General features: G+C 33.5%; 2 long non-coding RNA genes across 2 annotated transcripts; both read left to right on the top strand.

Annotated features, from left to right (window-relative positions):
- The first annotated feature begins 6,984 nt into the window (after positions 1 to 6,984).
- Positions 6,985 to 8,866, top strand: LOC114536129. Its single transcript, XR_003688397.1, has 4 exons — positions 6,985 to 7,080; positions 8,151 to 8,249; positions 8,462 to 8,570; positions 8,778 to 8,866. It is a non-coding gene; the product is annotated as an uncharacterized LOC114536129 (long non-coding RNA).
- A 14,483-nt stretch (positions 8,867 to 23,349) lies between these two features.
- Positions 23,350 to 25,039, top strand: LOC114536072. Its single transcript, XR_003688391.1, has 4 exons — positions 23,350 to 23,397; positions 24,323 to 24,421; positions 24,636 to 24,744; positions 24,953 to 25,039. It is a non-coding gene; the product is annotated as an uncharacterized LOC114536072 (long non-coding RNA).
- The last annotated feature ends 339 nt before the right edge of the window (positions 25,040 to 25,378 follow it).

Here is a 25,378-nt window from a genome sequence, read left to right as displayed (position 1 = left end):
CCGTTTACATTGATTAATAAAGAGGTTGATAAAAAAGTCCAGTCTATTATTTCAGCGAATAACCGAATTTTTTCAAAAGTTACTTGCATATAGCTATTGATTTATGATACTCGATTTTAAAATGCAATTAACGCAACCATTTGGAGGACATTTCATCCGGGTGCAGAAGCATATACCACGAGCTTTCTTTGAAAGTCGTAAAACTTAGCATCATGCATACCTTCTGGAAATTTGACATAGTTGTTTCTCTTATTTTTAAACTTTGAAGAAATCTAGTTTCTTAAAACGAAGTATTATTATGTAAAATTTTCAATGTTCAACGGAATGAAAAAATTTTTTGTTCGAGTAATAAGATACTAGAAATACTCAAATACATGCTCGTTGGATATTAGCCATTCTGTGCACCATATTATAGTGTGTTAGGACTTTTATGTTTATCATGCAAATGTTCTTCATCAAAAGAAATGCAAAAATGACTCACCTCTTCATTTTTGGAATCATATATATCAGATGTAACTTATCCCGTGAAAGGGACTCATATATGGTTTTTGTATCTCATACATTAGCATGCATGTATCTCCAACAATAAAATTAATAACTTTTACATGCACTATTAATTCAGTCTGTCGTATAACACAAAAGCGTCTTTGAAGTGCGTTGATCATTCCAGAGTGGTATTTTCTTCTTAGAGATACATTCGAACATGCAGTTAAAGCCATTTATTATATATAAGCATATTTTTAATTATGCTTTCGTGTTCGATATCGGAGCGCCGATGAATAACGCCCTCTCAAATTAAAATACTTCGTTATTTTAAGATTTTGTGTGTACAATCTTGCTAGAATGCCTATATATTCGTCCCTAACTTAGCAGTATATATACATAAACCGGCTATTCGTACGATATTATTAATTGCTGGTACCGCAACCCACTGAGCTATATCAAAATTAGCTGACCGGTACAACCGTCTAGAAACAATAGCTTATAAACGAAAACAGTCGGGCATAAGACGAATATACGAATATGCACCCCTGCCCCAATTAAAACGAAATATAAAACGAAATGTTTTTAACCTTAATAGTGAACATGCACAATTCAACAAGAACGAACGAGTAGCCTCATTAACCGAGCGACTCAGTTGTCTGCACTTGTTTGAACTCGCGTGGCTACTGGATGAGACCTTAAATATGAATTTTCGACAAGCACTTAGACGAATGTGATAATTTTATTCCGTTCCAAGCTGATTAGCATAAACAATTCACCAACAAGGAAGAAATAAAACCTCAAACCCAGACGATTTTAAGCAATGCACTCTTGAGAGTTGTGTATAGCCCTTTGCTTGTTATGTAATCAGTAAATGCTTTTAAAATATTCTGCAAACAGCTTTGACTTTGCTACGGACAATACCTCCTCGTCAAGTTGTAAGGTTAGGAAACAAAGAAAGGAGCATAATTTTAAGGCCGCAAGGGCTACCAATTTGTTGAAACTCTCAATTAGCAAGGTGGATGATTGCAACAAAGGGCCTTATCTCATCGTTCAATATTATGTAGTTTTCTTCCGATTTTCCAATACTTGTTCTAATCGCAGGTATATAAGTATACAGAAAATAAAACATTGAATAAAACTGTCAACAAGTCATCAAGTCCAAACCAGTCAAGGTTGATTCTAAGCCATCCATCTCAGAAAACAATTGTGTTGTTTTGAAAACACTTAAACCGTATGAATGTATAGAGATAAATCCCCAAAGAAAACACAGCATAATTATAGCATGGCTGTTCAATTTATTTGTAAAAGGTCGAGCCAAACAAAAATTGCATGATTAAACATGTGAATAATTACAGAGAAATTCAATGAGTAAAATATCGCTACCCGTAAACCCAAAACCCTAACATCAAATGTGTAATGGTTGAACGTCATTTCGACATTATTTTCATTATCCAAAAATTAAGATCTTTGTAATTATGTATTTATAAATGTGTACAAGCAGTTTGGTACAAATGTGTTTTGTTTTATATTAACATAGCCCTTATTAACATAACTGCATAGTCGTTCGTTCTCGTTGAATTGTGCATGTTCACTAATACAACGATACTGTTTACAACTACATATTCAGTGCATAATATTCAAATTGACTTATTGAAAAGAGATGTAAGAGTGTTATTATTTAGTTTTGACTTATCCACCGTTTAATGGCCCCATGCAGATAGTAAGAAACTGAAAACTATTCAAATAAATAAACATCCAAACTATTAAAACACAAGCTGGAGCTTACCTCAGTTTGTAATCTGACAACAGTAAATATTTTAAAAACTTTAGTTCGTCAATGACTTAGAGTTCAATTGACCCGAGTATATTTAGCTATCATCCGTTAGCCAAAAATGTCAAAAATAATGCAGTTTGACACTTCCGAGGAGGATATATCTGTTTTTACATTCTATATTTTCTATTTATATGTTTTCATTCAAAATAGACCTATTTTACATTCTATTTATATATTCATATGCAAGGATATATCTATTTTTACAAGTATTCACTCCTTACTCTGTCGGATATATGTGTCTCGTCTGTATATTAACAATATCGATCAGTAACGTTCTTTCCGCGCGATGGCCGCCATATTAACCAATTTCCCTAAGTAATATGAGTAACCTGCAAACCTGCAAATAATAGAAAAATGCCTTAAGACACGTAATAGACTGAATAGTCAGTATAATGTCTATATATTCTGTGCTATAGATCTAAAAGTATATAAAGTACTGTCCAGAAATAACCTAACAAAAACTGCTGTTAACCTAGGTCAAACCTCCGTCTGATCGCGGTTGAACCGAGGTCATACCGACGTCAGTGGCGAAGCAAGCAACGATAATTGCGGGGGGGGGGGCATATTAATGCATATATTCATACCATATTCATTCATATATTCACTCAAAATTAATTTTTAGGATAATTTTTTTGTCTTTCGAGAAGGCATTACTTTTGCCAAGTAATGCAAGGCGAGTGGCTTGGATACATCCAAAAGTTTATCTGGACGTTCTCGTACATTATAAGTTTTTTTAATATAAGGATATTTATGTTGTCGTATTGGATTATCGTCTAGAAACAATAGCTTATAAACGAAAACAGTCAGGCATAAGACAAATATACGAATATGCACCCCTCCCCCAATTAAACTTCTAGCGACGGCTCTGTGGATGATACATAGTATTACAGTATAAAAATTAATGCTAAGTTTCGCAAACTTTGCTGGAGGATGGTTGTGAAAAGATCATACAAACTGTTTCCATTTTACTTTTTTATGCTCCAAAGTTCCTCTAGACATATTTTGTTCGCTGTACTTCCAAATTATTGATCTGAGCTATAGTTTAAATCCAAGAAAAGGTGAAAGCGTGCGAGATTTCAGTGATTTTAGATGAAGTAGCCTTGTTAACTACTACCTAGGATTATGCTCCAATTAGTATAGCTTACATTGATTGGATTTTAAAATCAAAATAGCTTGCAGTATGCATAAGACAGTAGCTGTAAAAAAATTCGGTTATTCACTCAAATATACACTGTAATTTTTATCAACCCCTTTAATTATTCAATATAAACTGAACAGGTTCCATTTTATAACGGCTTAATTAGACTATTCCTCTCTTATTTTCCACGTTAATATGGGCTGAAAAAAAAGGTTTAATAATTGCGTTAAATATTATAAAAAGAGCTTATTAAACATAACTCGGACGTTTTTACTGTTAAATTAAAAAATTAGTCCTTGATCAGGAAATCAAGGAAGAATCACTTTCTCCCATCATTTTTACTCTTTTCTTTGTGATATCGTTTTCCGTGTTAGCATGAAATTGTCAGGTTTAATTTTTCTCTTGAAATAGTTGTCACCTAGTGTAAAAATTGGTAATCAACATAGCACAAAAAACGATACTTAACAACAGCAAGTTTGCCAAGGATGCGAACAAAAATACTCAGGACATTCATAGTAGTTGTCATGACACTCAATTTCTAAACAAATGCCATCCACGGGGCAATCTTCTGAAAGATGAAAACAGAGAAAGTGTTTGAGAGTTAGAGAGTAAGAGATCATGAGCGATCGAAAATTCTTTGTATGGACGGGAAACCTGAAAAGTTCTGCCCGACGGATTTCCATTGTGAGTGCTATTGCACTTACAAAAGAAACCCGCCGGGCAGAACTGAATATATGAATAAATACCCCCAACCATCTATAATTGTTCTAGTTACGGCCCAGACCATAAGTGTAAAGTTTACCTCAGTTTGTAGTCTGACAGCAGGAAAGATTTCAAAAACTCCGCAGAGAAACTTCAGTTCTTCAATTGACTTCGGGTTCTATTGACCCGAGTATATAATTATAGCTATCATCCGTTGGTCGAAAAATGTCAAAATAATGCAGTTTGACACTTCCGGGAAGGATATATCTATTTTTACATTCTATTTATATCCTTTCATTCACGATAAATTATACCTATTTTGCATTCTATTTATATATTTATATTCAAGGATATATCTATTTTTACATTCTATTTATATGCTTTCATTCAAGATAAATTATACTTATTTTACATTGTATTTATATATATATATATATATATATATATATATATATATATATTAATATATATATATATATATTCAAGGATAGATCTATTTTTACAAGTATTCACATCACTCTCTCGGATTTGAGTGTCTTTACTGTAAATTAACAATATCGATCAGTAACGTTCTTTCCGACGCGCGCCATATCAACGAGTTTGCCTGGGTAACATGAGTAGCCCGCAAAACTGCCAATAATAGAAACATACCTATAAATAGACATTATATACCAGAATCGACATTATGCTAGACTTCTCATTCTTTGCATTTTGCTAATGTTCAGTTCGTGTCCGAAACTTTTCAGAAGCGCACGCGTCATTCTAGGCAATTCTACGCCTTTTGTACCCCCGTGAAAAAGTTCCTGCACACACCAGGATTGCGTGCGTGAGCAAGACACAAACTGGATACTAAGTGCCATAGTGCTTGCGTGTGCTCAGTGGCGTAACTAGAACGATAATTGGGAGGGGGGGTGGGTGAATATTCATATACATTTCTTAATATAACTAATTTATTTTGGTAAAAAAAAAACGCTTTTGTTCAGGCCTGTGCAATTCCTCTTGCTGTCTTTATATAATGACTGGACTTTTAGCTGTTGAAAAGAATGTTTGCTTGCATGACGATCTCTACTACGAACATGTCTTGTCAAACCAAACAGTCGGTAGACGGAAAGAAATATATATTTCGCAAAGATTTATTCAAGTGCGCATGCAGGAGCGTTATTGGTATAGAGATCTATACATATAATTATATTGACCTTCTTTAATTTTCCTAATACTACTATCAAGTGTATACGTGAAATATATGTTATTATGAAGTCATGCAACGTCATGCATGGGTCTAATATAATTTAAGTAAATGGAAATGCTTGAGAAAAGGCAAGAATCCTATGTATAGAAATAAACACAAAATTATTTTCTTTTTACCTTTATCACCCATACCCATAACACTGTTTTACCTTCAAACTTGCACCTGACTGTGTTATGATATGTTTCAATACCAGTATACAGAGATGCATGCACAAGTCTTTGCAGGTGCACGTATCATTACCCTTTCCGACAACGTCTTTTCATTGACGAATATGGCTGCAGATGAAAAGAGCGGCCAATTTTTAGTAGCCAATATATTCGTTCACATTACACGTGTATTTCTAGATACCGAATAACAGTTCTTTTTAATTTAGAAGTCCTTTCTTTGAACACCTTCTCAGATTTGCTTAAAAAGTTTAAAAAAATCAATAACTTTGAATAGCTGATGAACTGAGACAAGTAAATTATAATAAGAAATGTTATTTTGGAAGTCAAGATACAAGCACCTGAACAAATATGATACTGAAATTCGCCGCTCTTTTAATCTCCCGCTGTCATACAATTAACATAATGGGGCATAGATATTACCATGCAGCTTTTCAATTTCTATGTACATAATGGTGCTTTAAAGTTCGCCATTATAAATTATATATATAGATATAAAATATTGCGTGTGCATATACAAAACTTTTAACGCAGAAAGAGGGTTATCTATATCGACATTATTTTTTAATTTAGGGACGAGACACTCCGGTATCCAAGAAAACATAAATAGACTTGCAGTTAATGTAAATATGAGGAAAATAAGCCAAATTAAGAAAGCTACTATTGAAAATGTATGATCAATGCCCTTCTAAGACGTTGTGAAATGTTGCGGAAATTCATGCTTATGTCTGAAAACTTCTACGTAAACACTTAAACGTATCTATATAAGTCACCGCCCTTGCATCAGATGTGGCAAAAATAATGCCGAATCACAACTCGAGAATGTTCTATAGACTATACTATATTTGGTTCCAACGAATGCAATTCAAACAATATTGATGATGAGATGATCGTAAAACTTATGGTTTATCACATGATTGTGATTTGCATTCGACGCGATATTATGACTTCGTTAAATGGATCTATAATAAGCGATGATAAACCAGCCCGATGATAAATGTAAAATAACCTTGATATCAAATCAGCTTGTATGTCGTGTAAATTCATCCGAGATGAATTTGAAATGAGAAGTATTTAGTATTGGCAATCAGTCCGTTGTCAACATGCATCTAAAACTCCCTAGCATGCGAACAGCATAATTCATATTCTCTTATATCTATAAATTAAAGGCATTTTTTTATTACGGGCAGATTTGAAGGTTGTACTCATTATTACTCAGGCATCGTTAATCTGGCGGCTATCGGAAGAACGCTACTGATCGATATTGTTAATTTACAGCCGAGACACTCGTATCCGACAGAGTGATGTGAATACTTGTATAAGAATAGACGTTTAAAGTAATCATAAAGAATGTAAAAACACTTATCGCAAGTGTGAAAGTGCATTATTTTTGACATTTTCAGTACAACGGATAGCATATATACACGCGTCAAAAGAACCCTGATGTATTACCGAACCGAAGTTTCTTTGAGAAGTTTTCAAATCATCTTTTGGTCTACAAACTGAGGTAAGCTTCTGTTTGTGTTTAAATAAATAGCTTTAAATTTGAGGTCTTAGGGATCTCAGGTATGCCATGTTACCTTTATATATATATATATCAGTAAAGTATCCAAGTTGAAAGAGCACGATATCAAAATTTAATAGAGCAATTTATAAAATAAAATCAATGAAATATTAAAAAATTTGGATATATATATATATATATATATATATATATATATATATATATATATATATATATATATATATATATATATATACATATATATTGCTCGCTACACTTCGTTCTAAAATAGAACCAAAGCAAAGGATATAAAAGCGAAGAAATACTTTATAACATTTGCATGCAACTGCTGCAAAAAATCCAATACACTCATTCGAATTGTTAAGAATTAATTAATTTCATCTATACTACATATATATATATATATATATAAAACGAGACGTTTGAGAAGTCCGCGACCATCATAAAAAGGCAAAGAGGGAGATTTAAATCCCTTTTTATTCTTGAATTATTAATTAAGCAGATTCCAATCAACCAAGTGAGAAAAAACCCCGGATTTTCAGGCAATATTGTGGTCGATTTATTCAAGAAACATATGTTTTTGCCAAATGTAGTATATTTCCTAACCGCGGTATCTTAAACAGAATAAAAATCTAACATACTTCAATTTCGAGGTTATATAATTATAATCAACGTAGCTAAATCCTGTCTCGATTTCGAAGGTTATGGTATGAAAGTCGCTTTTTGGTTGGTAAATGGCGATATTCATAACCTTGCAAGGGGGACACATTTTAGGTCACTCGCCTTCATCGTATAAATGTTTCAAAATGTGAGTTTCTAGTAAATCAAGCGAGCAAACGTTGTATGTAAGATGTTCCCGTTAAAACCTTACAGCCAGATTCCGAGAGCACTACAACCGGGCTTATATAATCCGCAGTTTTTCCGATACGGCTGCAGTAATCAATTATAGCCTACAATATAACAAAATCATCAAATTCATGTCGAATTTTTAATCTGTTCTCTTTGGTTTATGTTATTTATCTATATGCATGTCTTAATGTTAATCTCTACAGATATATTCTCTGCACAAATGGATTTCCGTCTGAATGTTTGTCTGTTGTTGATACTTTTCGTGGCATTTTCTGATGCTGATGACCGTAAATCTTCTCAAGGTAGGCCACTATTTTGTACTATAATTAAAAAAATAAAGCATGCAGTTGTCATAAAAATGCTGGTATTGGGAAAAAGGGCATTTGGTGGCCGTATGCATGAAACGTTCACAGTATAATTGTCGGGTTACTCGCCCACAAAAAAATTCTCAATTTCTCTCACGATCACTCACTTTATATCGCTCACATACTTTCTATATCTTCTCATATTTCAGTTCCATGTTCATTTGTGGGCGGTGTGTGTATTCCTCCACGCCTCGTGTGTCCTCCAGGATTCTATCCATGCCCTGAATATGTTTGTCCAGGATTTGAACTTTGCTGTTGGTATGTATTATGACCAATTTTTTAACCGAATGACAACTATTTTAAAAGAGAAATTAAACCTGACAATTTTCTCGTAACACGGAGAACGATATATACCGCAAAAAACAAAGTTAAAATGAACATATTTATTCGAATTCTGTGCGGGTTTTGGGGTTAAATGATCCTTGTTTGATTTCAATATTAGTTTAACGAAAATCTTTTTTTTAGCCCATTTTGAGGTAGAAAATGAAGCTGGAATAATCTAATTAAGCAGTTATGAAATGTAACTTGTCCGTTTACATTGATTAATAAAGTGGTTGATAAAAAAGTCCAGTCTATTATTTGAGCAAATAACCGAATTTTTTCAAAAGTTACTTGCATATAGCTACTGATTTATGATACTTGATTTTGAAATGCAATTAACGCAACCATTTGGAGGACATTTCATCAGGGTGCAGAAGCACATACCACGAGCTTTCATTGAAAGTCGTAAAACTTAGCATCATGCATACCTTCTGGAAATTTGACATAGTTGTTTCTCTTATTTTTAAACTTTGAAGAAATCTAGTTTCTTAAAACGAAGTATTATTATGTAAAATTTTCAATGTTCAACGAAATGAAAAAATTTTTTGTTTGAGTAATATGATACTAGAAATACTCAAATACATGCTCGTTGGATATTAGCCATTCTGTGCACCATATTATAGTGTGTTAGGACTTTTATGTTTATCATGCAAATGTTCTTCATCAAAAGAAATGCAAAAATGACTCACCTCTTCATTTTTGGAATCATATATATCAGATGTAACTTATCCCGTGAAAGGGACTCATATATGGTTTCTGTATCTCATACATTAGCATGCATGTATCTCCAACAATAAAATTAATAACTTTTACATGCACTGTTAATTCAGTCTGTCGTATAACACAAAAGCGTCTTTGAAGTGCGTTGATCATTCCAGAGTGGTATTTTCTTCTTAGAGATACATTCGAACATGCAGTTAAAGCCATTTATTATATATAAGTATATTTTTAATTATGCTTTCGTGTTCGATATCGGAGCGCCGATGAGTAACGCCCTCTCAAATTAAAATACTTCGTTATTTTAAGATTTTGTGTGTACAATCTTGCTAGAATGCCAATATATTCGTCCCTAACTTAGCAGTATATATACATAAACCGGCTGTTCGTACGATATTATTAATTGCTGGTACAACCCACTGAGCTATATCAAAATTAGCTGACTGGTACAACCGTCTAGAAACAATAGCTTATAAACGAAAACAGTCGGGCATAAGACGAATATACGAATATGCACCCCTGCCCCAATTAAAACGAAATATAAAACGAAATGTTTTTAACCTTAATACAACGATACTGTTTACAACTACTTATTCAGTGCATAATATTCAAATTGACTCATTGAAAAGAGATGTAAGAGTGTTATTATTTAGTTTTGACTTATCCACCGTTTAATGGCCCCAGATAGTAAGAAACTGAAAACTATTCAAATAAATAAACATCCAAACTATTAAAACACAAGCTGGAGCTTACCTCAGTTTGTAATCTGACAACAGTAAATATTATAAAAACTTTAGTTCGTCAATGACTTAGAGTTCAATTGACCCGAGTATATTTAGCTATCATCCGTTAGCCAAAAATGTCAAAAATAATGCAGTTTGACACTTCCGAGGAGGATATATCTGTTTTTACATTCTATTCAGAGCCGTAGCTAGAAGCTTAATTGGGGGGGTGAATATTTATATATTCGTCTTATGCCCGAATGATTTCTTTTGATTATATCTATTTTTACAAGTATTCACACCTTACTCTGTCGGATATATGTGTCTCGTCTGTATATTAACAATATCGATCAGTAACGTTCTTTCCGCGCGATGGCCGCCATATTAACCAATTTCCCTAAGTAATATGAGTAACCTGCAAACCTGCAAATAATAGAAAAATGCCTTAAGACACGTAATAGACTGAATAGTCAGTATAATGTCTATATATTCTGTGCTATAGATCTAAAAGTATATAAAGTACTGTCCAGAAATAACCTAACAAAAACCGCTGTTAACCTAGGTCAAACCTCCGTCTGATCGCGGTTGAACCGAGGTCATACCGACGTCAGTGGCGAAGAAAGCAACGATAATTGCGGGGGGGGGGGCATATTAATGCATATATTCATGCCATATTCATTCATATATTCACTCAAAATTAATTTTTAGGATAATTTTTTTGTCTTTCGAGAAGGCATTACTTTTGCCAAGTAATGCAAGGCGAGTGGCTCGGATACATCCAAAAGTTTATCTGGACGCTCTCGTACATTATAAGTTTTTTAATATAAGGATATTTATGTTGTCGTATTGGATTATCGTCTAGAAACAATAGCTTATAAACGAAAACAGTCAGGCATAAGACGAATATACGAATATGCACCCCTCCCCCAATTAAACTTCTAGCGACGGCTCTGTGGATGATACATAGTATTAAAGTATAAAAATTAATGCTCAGTTTTGCAAACTTTGCTGGAGGATCGTTGTGAAAAGATCATACAGACTGTTTCCATTCTACTCTTTTAAGCTCCAAAGTTCCCTCTAGACAAATTTGTTCGCTTTACTTCCAAATTATTGATCTGAGCTATAGTTTAAATCCAAGAAAATGTGAAAGCGTGCGACATTTCAGCTAGGATTATGCTCCAATTAGTATAGTTTACGTTGATTGGATTTTAAAATCGAAATAGCATGCAATATGTATATGACAGTAGCTGTCCAAAAAATTCGGTTATTCACTCAAACATACACTGTAATCTTTATCAACCCCTTTAATTAATCAATGTAAACTGAACAGGTTACATTTTATAACGGCTTGATTAGACTATTCCACTTTTATTTTCCACGTTAATATTGGCTGAAAAAAAAGTTTAATAATTGCGTTAAATATTATATAAAGAGCTTATAAAACATAGCTCTGACGTTTTTGCTGTTAATTAATTAAGAAATTAGTCCTTGATCAGGAAATCAAGGAAGAATCACTTTCTCCCATCATTTTTACTCTTTTCTTTGTGATATCGTTTTCCGTGTTACCATGAAATTGTCAGGTTTAATTTTTCTCTTGAAATAGTTGTCACCTAGTGTAAAAATTGGTAATCAACATAGCACAAAGAACGATACTTAACAACAGCAAGTTTGCCAAGGATGCGAACAAAAATACTCAGGACATTCATAGTAGTTGTCATGACACTCAATTTCTAAACAAATGCCATCCACGGGGCAATCTTCTGAAAGATGAAAACATAGAAATTGTTTGAGAGTTAGAGAGTAAGAGATCATGTGCGATCGAAAATTTTTTGTATGGACGGGAAACCTGAAAAGTTCTGCCTGACGGATTTCCATTGTGAGCGCTATTGCACTTACAAAAGAAATCCGCCGGGCAGAACTGAATATATGAATAAATCCCCCCCCCCTCTATTATTGTTCTAGTTACGGCCCAGACAATAAGTCTAAAGTTTACCTCAGTTTGTAGTCTGACAGCAGGAAAGATTTCAAAAACTCCGCAGAGAAACTTCAGTTCTTCAATTGACTTCGGGTTCTATTGACCCGAGTATATAATTATAGCTATCATCCGTTGGTCGAAAAATGTCAAAATAATGCAGTTTGACACTTCCGAGAAGGATATATCTATTTTTACATTCTATTTATATATATATATATATATATATATATATATATATATATATATATATATATATATATATTCAAGGATAGATCTATTTTTACAAGTATTCACATCACTCTGTCGGATTTGAGTGTCTTTACTGTAAATTAACAATATCGATCAGTAACGTTCTTTCCGACGCGCGCCATATCAACGAGTTTGCCTGAGTAACAGGAGTAGCCCGCAAAAATGCCAATAATAGAAACATACCTATAAATAGACATTATATACCAGAATCGACATTATACTAGACTTCTCATTCTTTGCATTTTGCTAATGTTCAGTTCGTGTCCGAAACTTTTCAGAAGCGCACGCGTCATTCTAGGCAATTCTACGCCTTTTGTACCCCCGTGAAAAAGTTCCTGCACACACCAGGATTGCGTGCGTGAGCAAGACACAAACTGGATACTAAGTGCCATAGTGCTTGCGTGTGCTCAGTGGCGTAACTAGAACGATAATTGGGAGGAGGGGGTGGGTGAATATTCATATACATTTCTTAAATAATAACTAATTTATTTTGGTAAAAATAAAAACGCTTTTGTTCAGGCCTTTGCAATTCCTCTTGCTGTCTTTATATAATGTCTGGACTTTTAGCTGTTGAAAAGAATGTTTGCTTGCATGACGATCTCTACTACGAACATGTCTTGTCAAACCAAATAGTCGGTTGACGGAAAAAATAATATATTTCGCAAAAATTTATTCAAGTGCGCATGCAGGAGCGTTATTGGTATAGAGATCTATACGTATAATTATATTCACCTTCTTTAATTTTCCTAATACTACTATCAAGTGTATTCGTGAAATATATGTTATTATGAAGTCATGCAACGTCATGCATGGGTGTAATATAATTTAAGTAAATGGAAATGCTTGAGAAAAGGCAAGAATCCTATGTATAGAGATAAACACAAAATTATTTTCTTTTTACCTTTATCACCCATACCGTTAACACTGTTTCATCTTAAAACTTTCACCTGAATGTGTTATGATATGTTTCAATACCAGTGTACAGAGATGCATGCACAAGTCTTTGCAGGTGCACGTATCATTAACCTTTCCGACAACGTCTTTTCATGGACAAATATTGCTGCAGATGAAAAGAGCAGCCAATTTTTAGTAGCCAATATATTCGTTCTCATTACACGTGTATTTCTAAATACCGAATAACAGTTCTTTTTAATTTAGAAATCCTTTCTTTGAACACCTTCTCAGATTTGGTTAAAAAGCTTAAAAAAATCAATAATTTTGAATAGCTGATGAACTCAGACACGTAAATTATAATAAGAAATGTTATTTTGGAAGTCAAGATACTCGTCTGTAATACAAACATCTGAACAAATATGATACTGAAATTCGCGGCTCTTTTAATCTCCCGCTGTCAATGAGTGCACACAAAATGATGGGGCATAGATATTACCATGCAGCTTTTCAATTTCCATGTACATCCTGGTGCTTTAAAGTTCGCCATTATAAATTATATATATAGATACGAAATATTGCATGTGCATATACAAAATTTTTAACGCAGAAAGAGGGTTATCTATATCGACATTATTTTTTAATTTAGGGACGAGACAATATGATATCCAAGAAAACATGAATAGACTTGCAGTTAATGTAAATATATGAGGAAAATAAGCAAAAAAAAGCTACTATTGAAAATGTATGATCAATGCACTTCTAAGACGTTGCGAAATCTTGCGGAAATTCATGCTTATGTCTGAAAACTTTTACGTAAACACTTAAATGTATCTAAGTCAACGCCCTTACATCACATGTGGCAAAAATAATGCCGAATCACAACTCGAAAATGTTCTATACGCATTTTGGTTCCAACGAATGCAATTCAAACAATATTGATGATGAGATGATCGTGAAACTTATCATGCTTTATCACATGATTGTCATTTGCATTCGACGCGATATTATGACTTCGTTAAATGGATCTATAATAAGCAATGATAAACAAGCCCGATGATAAATGTAAAATAACCTTGATATCAAATCAGCTTGTATGTCGTGTAAAATCATCCGAGATGAATTTGAAATGAGAAGTATTTAGTATATTGGCAATTAGTCCGTTGTCAACATGCATCTAAAACTCCCTTGCATGCGAACAGCATAATTCATATACTCTTATATCTATGTAGGCATTTTTTTATTACGGGCAGATTTGAAGGTTGTACTCATTATTACTCAGGCATCGTTAATCTGGCGGCCATCGGAAGAACGCTACTGATCTATATTGTTAATTTACAACCGAGGAACTCGTATCCGACAGAGTGATGTGAATACTTATATAAGAATAGACGTTTAAAGGAATCATAAAGAATGTAAAAACACTTATCGGAAGTGTGAAAGTGCATTATTTTTGACATTTTCAGTACAACGGATGGCATATATATTCGCGTCAAAAGAACCCTGATGTATTACCGAACCGAAGTTTCTCTGAGAAGTTTTCAAATCATTACTTTTGGTCTACAAACTTAGGTAAGCTTCTGTTTGTGTTTAAATAAATTGCTTTATATTTGAAGTCTTAGGGATCTCAGGTATGCCAGGTTACCACTATATATAAGTAAAGTATCCAAGATGAAAGAGCACGATATCAAAATTTAATAGAGCAATTTATAAAATAATGTAAATGAAATATTACAAAATTTGGATGTATATAAAGCTCGCTACACTTTGTGTTTCACGTCAGTTTCTTCTGAAACGATCATTTGAATTGTTAAAACTTAATAAATTTCATCTATACTAAAAATATATATCTCTAAAACGAGACGCTTAAGCAGTCCGCGACCATCATAAAAAGGCAAAAAGGCAGATTTAAATCTCTTTTTATTATTGAATTGTTAACGAAGCAGATTCCAATCAACCAAATGAGAAAAAACCCAGTATTTTCAGGCAATTTGTTGCCGATTTATTCCCGCAAGAATCATATGTTTTTGCCAAATGTAGTATATTTCTTAAATGCGGTATCTTAAACAGAATCAAAATCTAACATACTTCAATTTCGAATTATAATCAACGTAGCTAAATCCTGTCTCGATTTCGAAGGTTATGGTATGAAAGTCGCCTTTTGGTTGGTAAATGGCGATATTCATAACCTTGCAAAGGGGGCACATTTTAGGTCACTTGCCTTCATCGTATAGATGTTTCAAATGTGAGTTTCTAGTAAATCAAGCGAGCAAACGTTGTATGTAAGATGTACCCGTTAAAACCTTACAGCCAGATTCCGAGAGCAACCGGGCTTATATAATCCGCAGTTTTTCCGATACGGCTGCAGTAATCAATTATAGCCTACAATATAACAAAATCAGCAAATTCATGTCGTATTTTCAATCTGTTCTCTTTGGTTTATGTTATTTATCTATATATATGCATGTTTTAATGTTAATTTCTACAGATATATTCTCTGCACAAATGGATTTCCGTCTGAATGTTTGTCTCTTGTTGATACTTTTCGTGGCATTTTCTGATGCTGATGACCGTAAATCTTCTCAAGGTAGGCCACTATTTTGTACTATAGTTAAAAAAATAAAGCATGCAGTTGTCATAAAAATGCTGGTATATTGGGGACAAGGGTATTTGGTGGCCGTATGCATGAAACGTTCACAGTATAATTGCATGTCTGGTTACTCGCCCACAAAAAAATTCTCGATTTCTCTAACGATCACTCACTTTATATCGCTCACATACTTTCTATATCTTCTCATATTTTAGTTTCATGTACAGTTGTGGGCGGTGTGTGTATTTCTCCACGCGTCCGGTGTCCTCCAACACACTTTCCATGCCCTCAATATCTTTGTCCAGGATTTCAACGTTGCTGTTGGTATGTATTATGACCAATTTTTTAACCGAATGACAACAATTTTAAAAGAGAAATTAAACCTGACAATTTTCTCGTAACACGGAGAATGATATATACCGAAAAAAATAAAGTTAAAATGAACATATTTATTCGAATTCTGTGCGGCTGGTGGGGTTAAATGATCCTTGTTTGATTTCAATATTAGCTTAACGAAAATCTTTTTTTTTAGCCCATTTGGAGGTAGAAAATGAAGCTGGAATAATCTAATTAAGCAGTTATGAAATGTAACTTGTCCAGTTTACATTGATTAATAAAGAGGTTGATAAAAAAGTCCAGTCTATTATTTGAGTGCATGAATAACCGATTTTTTTCAAGAGTTACTTCCATATAGCTACTGATTTATGGTACTCGATTTTAAAATGCAATCAACGCAACCATTTGGAGGGCATTTCATCAGGGTGCAGAAGCATACCACGAACTTTCATTGAAAGTCGTAAAACTTAGCATCAAGCATACCTTCTAGGAATTTGATATAGTTGTTTCTCTTATTTTTAAACTTTGAAGAAATCTAGATTCTTAAAACGAAGTATTATTATGTAAAATTTTCAATGTTCAACGAAATCAACAAATTTTGTGTTCGAGTAATATGATATTAGAAATACTAAAATACATGTTCGTTTGATATTATAGCCATTCTGTGCACCATTATTATAGTGTGTGAGGACTTTTATGTCTATCATGCAAATGTTCTTCATCAAAAGAAATGCAAAAATGACTCACCTCTTCATTTTTGGAATCATATATATCAGATGTAACTTATCCTTTGAAAGGGACTCTCATGCATATGGTTTCTGTATCTCATACAAGTATACAACACTACTCATACATTAGCATGTATCTCCGACAATAAAATTAATAACTTTTGCATGCACTGTTAATTCAGTCTGTCGTATAACACAAAAGCGTCTTTGAAGTGCGTTGATCATTCTAGAGTGGTATTTTCTTCATAGAGATACATTCCAACATGCAGTTAAAGCCACAACAAAAGTTTTTTTATAATACATAAGTATATTTTTATTATGCTTTCGTGTTGGATATCGGAGCGCCGATGAGTAACGCGCTCTCAAATTAACATACTTCGTTATTTTAAGATTTTGTGTGTATACAATCTTGCTAGAATGCCTATATTCGTCCCTAACTTAGCAGTATATGTACATAAACCGGCTGTTCGTACGATATTATTAATTGCTAGCTCAATACATGAAATTACTGTATTCCTGCACCTTCTCAGATTCGGTTAAAAAGCATAAAAAAGATCAATAATTTTTAAATAGTTGGTGAACTGAGACAAGTAAATTATAATAAGAAATGTTAATCAGGAGCTCGAGATACTCGCGTGTAATACATGCATGCATGTGAACGAATATTAGATACTGAAGTTGGCCTCTCTTTTGATCTCCCGTTGTATTAGTCATAAAAAAAAACATTGTCGGAAATGTTAATACTACGTGTACACTACTGAAACAAATAGCTAACTATTGTAGTCCATATGAATTTGGAGATGATATTAGTGCTTTATAGAGGCCTAATATACTTTATAGATAATAATCCTGTGTTTATCGGTATAGGTAGGATATTATTCCTTATTGAACAATTTTACCCATTCTGTGCACCATATAGTGTCTGAGGACTTTTATGTTTATCATGCAAATGTTCTCCATCAAAAGAAATGCAAAAATAACTCACATCTTCATTTTTAGAATTATATATATGGTGTAACTTATCCCGTGAAAGGGACTCACATTTGGTTTCTGTATCTCATACATTAGCATGTATCTCTGACCATAAAATTAATAACCTTTGCATGCACTGTTAATTCAATCTGTTGTAATAACACAAAAGCGTCTTTGAAATGGGTTGTTCATTCTAGAGTGGTATTTTCTTCATAGCGATACATTCGAACAAGCAATTATAGCCACAACAAAAGTTTTTTTATTATAAGTATATTTATAATTATGCTTTCGTGTTGGATATCGGAGCGCCGATGTAACGCCCTCTCAAATTAACTTATTTCGTTATTTTAAGATTTTGTGTGCACAATCCTGCAAGCATGCCTATATTCGTCCCTAACTTAGCAGTATCTAAACCTAAACCGGCTGTTCGTACGATATTATTAATTCCTTTCAATACATGAAATTACTTACGTTAATGAACGCGCTATGGACTATAGATATATAAGATACATGATTATAAGGAACATTTATAGCCTAATTTGTTACTAACTAATTTCTTTTAGTAATAAATAAAAACGCTTTTGTTCAGTCCTGTGTAATTTCCTCTTGCTGACTATATATAATGACTGGACTATTAGCTATTGAAAAGAATGTTTTGTTTGCATGACGACCTCTACTACGAACATGTTTTGTCAAACAGTCGGTAGACGGAAAAAATAATATATTTCGCAAAAATTTATCCAAGTGCGCATGCAGGAGCGTTATTGGTATAGAGATCTATACGTACAATTATATTAACCTTCTTTAATTTTCCTAATACTACTATCAAGTGGATTCGTGAAATATATATTATTACGAAGAATTAAAAAGAAGGCGAAAATGCTCCTTGTAACAATTTGTAAGTTATATTTTTCTAAACGGGCTGCATCCTATATGTATGTATATGCGCGGGATGATGATGCGAATATATGCATGCAGTGCTGCCATAAAACTGGATTTTTTATCAAACGACGTCCTATCATATGCCAGATTATACAATATAGGCCTGAAAATCTCTATATATGCCCTATCATGTGGTACGTATTGTATTTCCTTGATGATCATGCAGACATGATCAGAAATCCAGGAGAAAAGAATCGCTTTTATGGAGGTTATATATAAGTTACACAAAATTTTAAATTCTACGACAGCAAAAGTCGTTGCATTTCTTTTGATGAAGAACATTTGTTTCAATTGTTTGATGAACATAACATGAATTAAATCTTCAGAAAGAGAGACAACGTCGAAAGTCATGCATGGGGCTAATATATTATAAGTAAATGGAAATGCTTGAGAAAAGGCAAGAATCCTATGTATAGAGATAAAAAAATTATTTCTTTTTCCCTATATCACCCATATCGTTAACAGTGATTTCATCTTCAAACTTTCACCTGACTGTGTTATGATATGTTTCAATACCAATGTGCAGAGATGCATGCGCAAGTCTTTGCAGGTGCACGCATCATTAACCTTTCGGACAACGTCTTTCATTGACGAATATAGCTGCAGATGAAAAGAGCAGCCAGTTTCAGTAGCCAATATATTCGCTCACATTACACGTATATTTCTAGATACTAAATAACAGTTCTTTTTAATTTAGCTCAGTGGTACAACCGTATAGAAACAATAGCTTATAAACGAAAACAGTCGGGAATAAGACGAATATACGAATATGCACCCCTCCCCCCATTAAACTTCTAGCGACGGCTCTGTTGATGATGCATGCTCAGTTTTGCAAACTTTGCTGGAGGATCGTTGTGAAAAGATCATACAGACTGTTTCCATTTTACTTTTTTATGCTCCAAAGTTCCCTCCAGACATATTTTGTTCGCTGTACTTTCAAATTATTGATCTGAGCTATAGTTTAAATCCAAGAAAAGGTGAAAGCGTGCGAGATTTCGGTGATTTTAGATGAAGTAGCCTTGTTGCCTACTAGCTAGGATTATGCTCCAATTAGTATAGTTTACGTTGATTGGATTTTAAAATCAAAATAGCATGCAGTATGTATATGACAGTAGCTGTACAAAAAATTCGGTTATTCACTCAAATATACACTGTTATTTTTATCAACCCCTTTAATTAATCAATGTAAATTGAACAGGTTACATTTTATAACGGCTTAATTAGACTATTCCACTCTTATTTTCCACGTTAATATGGGCTGAAAAAAAGTTTAATAATTGCGTTAAATATTATATAAAGAGCTTATAAAATATAACTCGGAAGTTTTTGCTGTTATATAATTAAGAAATGATTCCTTGATCAGGAAATCAAGGAAGAATCATTTTCTCCCAACATTTTTACCCTTTTCTTTGTGATATCGTTCTCCGTGTTACCATGAAATTGTCAGGTTTAATTTTTCTCTTGAAATAGTTGTCACCTAGTGTAAAAATTGGTAATCAACATAGCACAAAAAACGATACTTAACAACAGCAAGTTTGCCAAGGATGCGAACAAAAATACTCAGGACATTCATAGTAGTTGTCATGACACTCAATTTCTAAACACAAGCCATTCACGGGGCAATCTTCTGAAAGATGAAAACATAGAAAGTGTGTGATAGTTAGAGAGTAAGAGATCATGAGCGATCGAAAACTTTTTGTATGGGTGGGAAACCTGAATATAGTTCTGCCCGACGGATTTCCATTTTGAGCGCTATTGGACTTACAAAAGAAATCCGTCGGGCAGAACTGAATATATGAATAAACCCCCCCCCCCCCCTCTATTATTGTTCTAGTTATGGCCCAGACAATAAGTGTGAAGTTTACCTCAGTTTGTAGTCTGACAGCAGGAAAGATTTCAAAAACTCCGCAGAGAAACTTCAGTTCTTCAATTGACTTAGGGTTCTATTGACCCGAGTATATAATTATAGCTATCATCCGTTGGTCGAAAAATGTCAAAATAATGCAGTTTAACACTTCCAAGAAGGATATACCTATTTTTACATTCTATTTATATGCTTTCATTCAAGATTAATTATACCTATTTTGCATTCTATTTATATATTTATACTCAAGGATATATCTATTTTTACATTCTGTTTATATGCTTTCATTCAAGATAAATTATACTTATTTTGCATTCTATTTATATATTTATATTCCAGGATATATCTATTTTTACAAGAATTCACATCACTCTGTCGAATATGAGTGTCTTGACTGTAAATTAACAATATCGATCAGTAACGTCCTTTCCGACGCGCGCCATATCAACGAATTTGCCTGAGTAATAGGAGTAGCCCGTAAAGCCGCCAATAATAGAAACCTACCTATAAATAGACATTATATACCAGAATAGACATTATACTAGACTTCTCATTCTTTGCATTTTGCTAATGTTCGGTTCGTGTCCGAAACTTTTCAGAAGCGCACGCGTCATTCTACGCAATTCAACGCCTTTTGTACCCCCGTGATAAAGTTCCTGCACACAACAGGATTGCATGCGCGAGCAAAAAACAAACTGGATACTAAGTGCCATAGTGCTTGCGTGTGCTCAGTGGCGTAACTAGAACGATAATTGGGAGAGGGGGTGAATATTCATATACATTTCTTATACAAAAACTAATTTGTTTTGGTAAAAAATAAAAACGCTTTTGTTCAGGCCTGTGCAATTCCTCTTGCTGTCTATATATAATGACTGGACTATTAGCTGTTGAAAAGAAGGTTTTGGTTGCATGACGATCTCTAGTACGAACATGTCTTGTCATGCAAACAGTCGATAGACGGAAAAAATAATATATTTCGCAAAAATTTATTCAAGTGCGCATGCAGGAGCGTTATTGGAATAGAGATCTATACGTATAATTATATTGACCTTCTTTAATTTTCCTAATACTACTATCAAGTGTATTCGTGAAATATATGTTATTATGAAGTCATGCAACGTCATGCATGGGTCTAATATAATTTAAGTAAATGGAAATGCTTGAGAAAAGGCAAGAATCCTGTGCATAGAGATAAACACACAAAATTATTTTCTTTTTACCTTTATCACCCATACCGTTAACACTGTTTCATCTTCAAACTTTCACCTGACTGTGTTATGATATGTTTCAATACCAATGTGCAGAGATGCATGCGCAAGTCTTTGCAGGTGCACGTATCATCAACCTTTCCGACAACGTCTTTTCATTGACGAATATGGCTGCAGATGAAAAGAGCGGCCAATTTTTAGTAGCCAATATATTCGTTCACATTACACGTGTATTTTTAGATACCGAATAACAGTTCTTTTTAATTTAGAAATCCTTTCTTTGAACACCTTCTCAGATTTGGTTAAAAAGCTTAAAAAAATCAATAACTTTGAATAGCTGATGAACTGAGACAAGTAAATTATAATAAGAAATGTTATTTTGGAAGTCAAGATACTCGCCTGTAATACAAGCATCTGAACAAATATGATACTGAAATTCGCCGCTCTTTTAATCTCCCGCTGTCATACAACATGATGGGGCATATATATATTACTATGCAGCTTTTCTATTTCCATGTACATAATGGTGCTTTAAAGTTCGCCATTATAAATTATATATATATAGATATAAAGTATTGCATGTGCATATACAAAATTTTTAACGCATGGAAAGAGGGTTATCTATATCGACATTATTTTTTAATTTAGGGACGAGACACTCCGATATCCAAGAAAACATAAAAAGACTTGCAGTTAATGTAAATATGAGGAAAATAAGCTAAAGAAAGCTACTATTGAAAATGTATGATCAATGCACTTCTAAGACGTTGCGAAATGTTGCGGTAATTCATGCTTATGTCTGAAAACTTCTACGTAAACACTTAAACCTATCTAAGTCACCGCACTTGCATCCGATGTTGCAAAAATAATGCCGAATCACAACTCGAAAATGTTCTATACGCATTTTGGTTCCAACGAATACAATTCAAACAATATTGTTGATGAGATGATCGTAAAACTTATCATGGTTTATCACATGATTGTCATTTGCATTCGACGCGATATTATGACTTCGTTAAATGGATCTATAATAAGCGATGATAAACCAGCCCGATGATAAATGTAAAATAACCTTGATATCAAATCAGCTTGTATGTCGTGTAAAATCATCCGAGATGAATTTGAAATGAGAAGTATTTAGTATTAGCAATCAGTCCGTTGTCAACATGCATCTAAAACTCCCTAGCATGCGAACAGCATAATTCATATACTCTTATATCTATATAGGCATTTTTTTATTACGGGCAGATTTGAAGGTTGTACTCATTATTACTCAGGCAAATTCGTTAATCTGGCGGCCATCGGAAGAACGCTACTGATCGATATTGTTAATTTACAGCCAAGACACTCGTATCCGACAGAGTGATGTGAATACTTGTATAAGAATAGACGTTTAATGTAATCATAAAGAATGTAAAAACACTTATCGGAAGTGTGAAAGTGCATTATTTTTGACATTTTCAGTACAACGGATGGCATATATACTCGCGTCAAAACAACCCTAATGCATTGCCGAACCGAAGTTTTTCTGAGAAGTTTTCAAATCATTACTTTTGGTCTACAAACTGAGGTAAGCTTCTGTTTGTGTTTAAATAAATAGCTTTAAATTTGAGGTCTTAGGGATCTCAGGTATGCGATGCATGTTACCACTATATATCAGTAAAGTATCCAAGTTGAAAGAGCACGATATCAAAATTTAATAGAGCAATTTATAAAATAAAATCAATGAAATATTACAAAATTTGGATATATATAGCTCTCTACACTTTGTGTTTCACGTCAGTTTCTTCTGAAACGATCATTCGAATTGTTAAAACTTAATTAATTTCATCTATACTAAAAATATATATCTCTAAAACGAGACGCTTAAGCAGTCCGCGACCATCATAAAAAGGCAAAAAGGCAGATTTAAATCTCTTTTTATTATTGAATTGTTAACGAAGCAGATTCCAATCAACCAAGTGAGAAAAAGCCCAGTATTTTCAGGCAATTTGTTGCCGATTTATTCCCGCAAGAATCATATGTTTTTGCCAAATGTAGTATATTTCTTAAATGCGGTATCTTAAACAGAATCAAAATCTAACATACTTCAATTTCGAGATTATATAATTATAATCAACGTAGCTAAATCCTGTCTCGATTTCGAAGGTTATAGTGTGAAAGTCGCCTTTTGGTTGGTAAATGGCGATATTCATAACCTTGCAAAGGGGGCACATTTTAGGTCACTTGCCTTCATCGTATAGATGTTCCAAATGTGAGTTTCTAGTAAATCAAGCGAGCAAACGTTGTATGTAAGATGTACCCGTTAAAACCTTACAGCCAGATTCCGAGAGCAACCGGGCTTATATAATCCGTAGTTTTTCCGATACGGCTGCAGTAATCAATTATAGCCTACAATATAACAAAATCAGCAAATTCATGTCGTATTTTCAATCTGTTCTCTTTGGTTTATGTTATTTATCTATATATGCATGTTTTAATGTTAATTTCTACAGATATATTCTCTGCACAAATGGATTTCCGTCTGAATGTTTGTCTCTTGTTGATACTTTTCGTGGCATTTTCTGATGCTGATGACCGTAAATCTTCTCAAGGTAGGCCACTATTTTGTACTATAATTAAAAAAATAAAGCATGCAGTGGTCATAAAAATGCTGGTATTGGGGACAAGGGCATTTGGTGGCCGTATGCATGAAACGTTCACAGTATAATTATCGGGTTACTCGCCCACAAAAAAATTCTCGATTTCTCTCACGATCATTCACTTTATATCGCTCACATATACTTTCTATATCTTCTCATATTTCAGTTTCATGTACAGTTGTGGGCGGTGTGTGTATTTCTCCACGCATCCCGTGTCCTCCAACACACACTCCATGCCCTCAATATCTTTGTCCAGGATTTCAACGTTGCTGTTGGTATGTATTATGACCAATTTTTTAATTGAATGACAACTATTTTAAAAGAGAAATTAAACCTGACAATTTTCTCGTAACACGGAGAACGATATATACCGCAAAAAACAAAGTTAAAATGAACATATTTATTCGAATTCTGTGCGGCTTGTGGGGTTAAATAATCCTTGTTTGATTTCAATATTAGTTTAACGAAAATCTTTTTTTTTAGCCCATTTTGAGGTAGAAAATGAAGCTGGAATAATCTAATTAAGCAATTATGAAATGTAACTTGTCCAGTTTTCATTGATTAATAAAGAGGTTGATAAAAAAGTCCAGTCTATTATTTGAGTGAATAACCGAATTTTTTCAAAAGCTACTTGCATATAGCTACTGATTTATGATACTCAATTTTAAAATGCAATTAACGCAACCATTTGGGGGACATTTCATCAGGGTGCAGAAGCATATACCACGATCTTTCATTGAAAGTCGTAAAACTTCGCATCATGCATACCTTCTGGGAATTTGATATAGTTGTTTCTCTTATTTTTAAACTTTGAAGAAATCTAGCTTTTAAAAACGAAGTATTATTATGTAAAATTTTCAATGTTCAACGAAATGAACAAATTTTGTGTTCGGGTAATAAGATACTAGA

Source organism: Dendronephthya gigantea, unplaced genomic scaffold (genome assembly GCF_004324835.1).
Source record: "Dendronephthya gigantea isolate DGI-Jeju-01 unplaced genomic scaffold, DenGig_1.0 000130F, whole genome shotgun sequence".
NCBI classification, from domain to species: domain Eukaryota; kingdom Metazoa; phylum Cnidaria; class Anthozoa; order Malacalcyonacea; family Nephtheidae; genus Dendronephthya; species Dendronephthya gigantea.
This window is presented reverse-complemented; position numbering and strand designations above follow the sequence as displayed.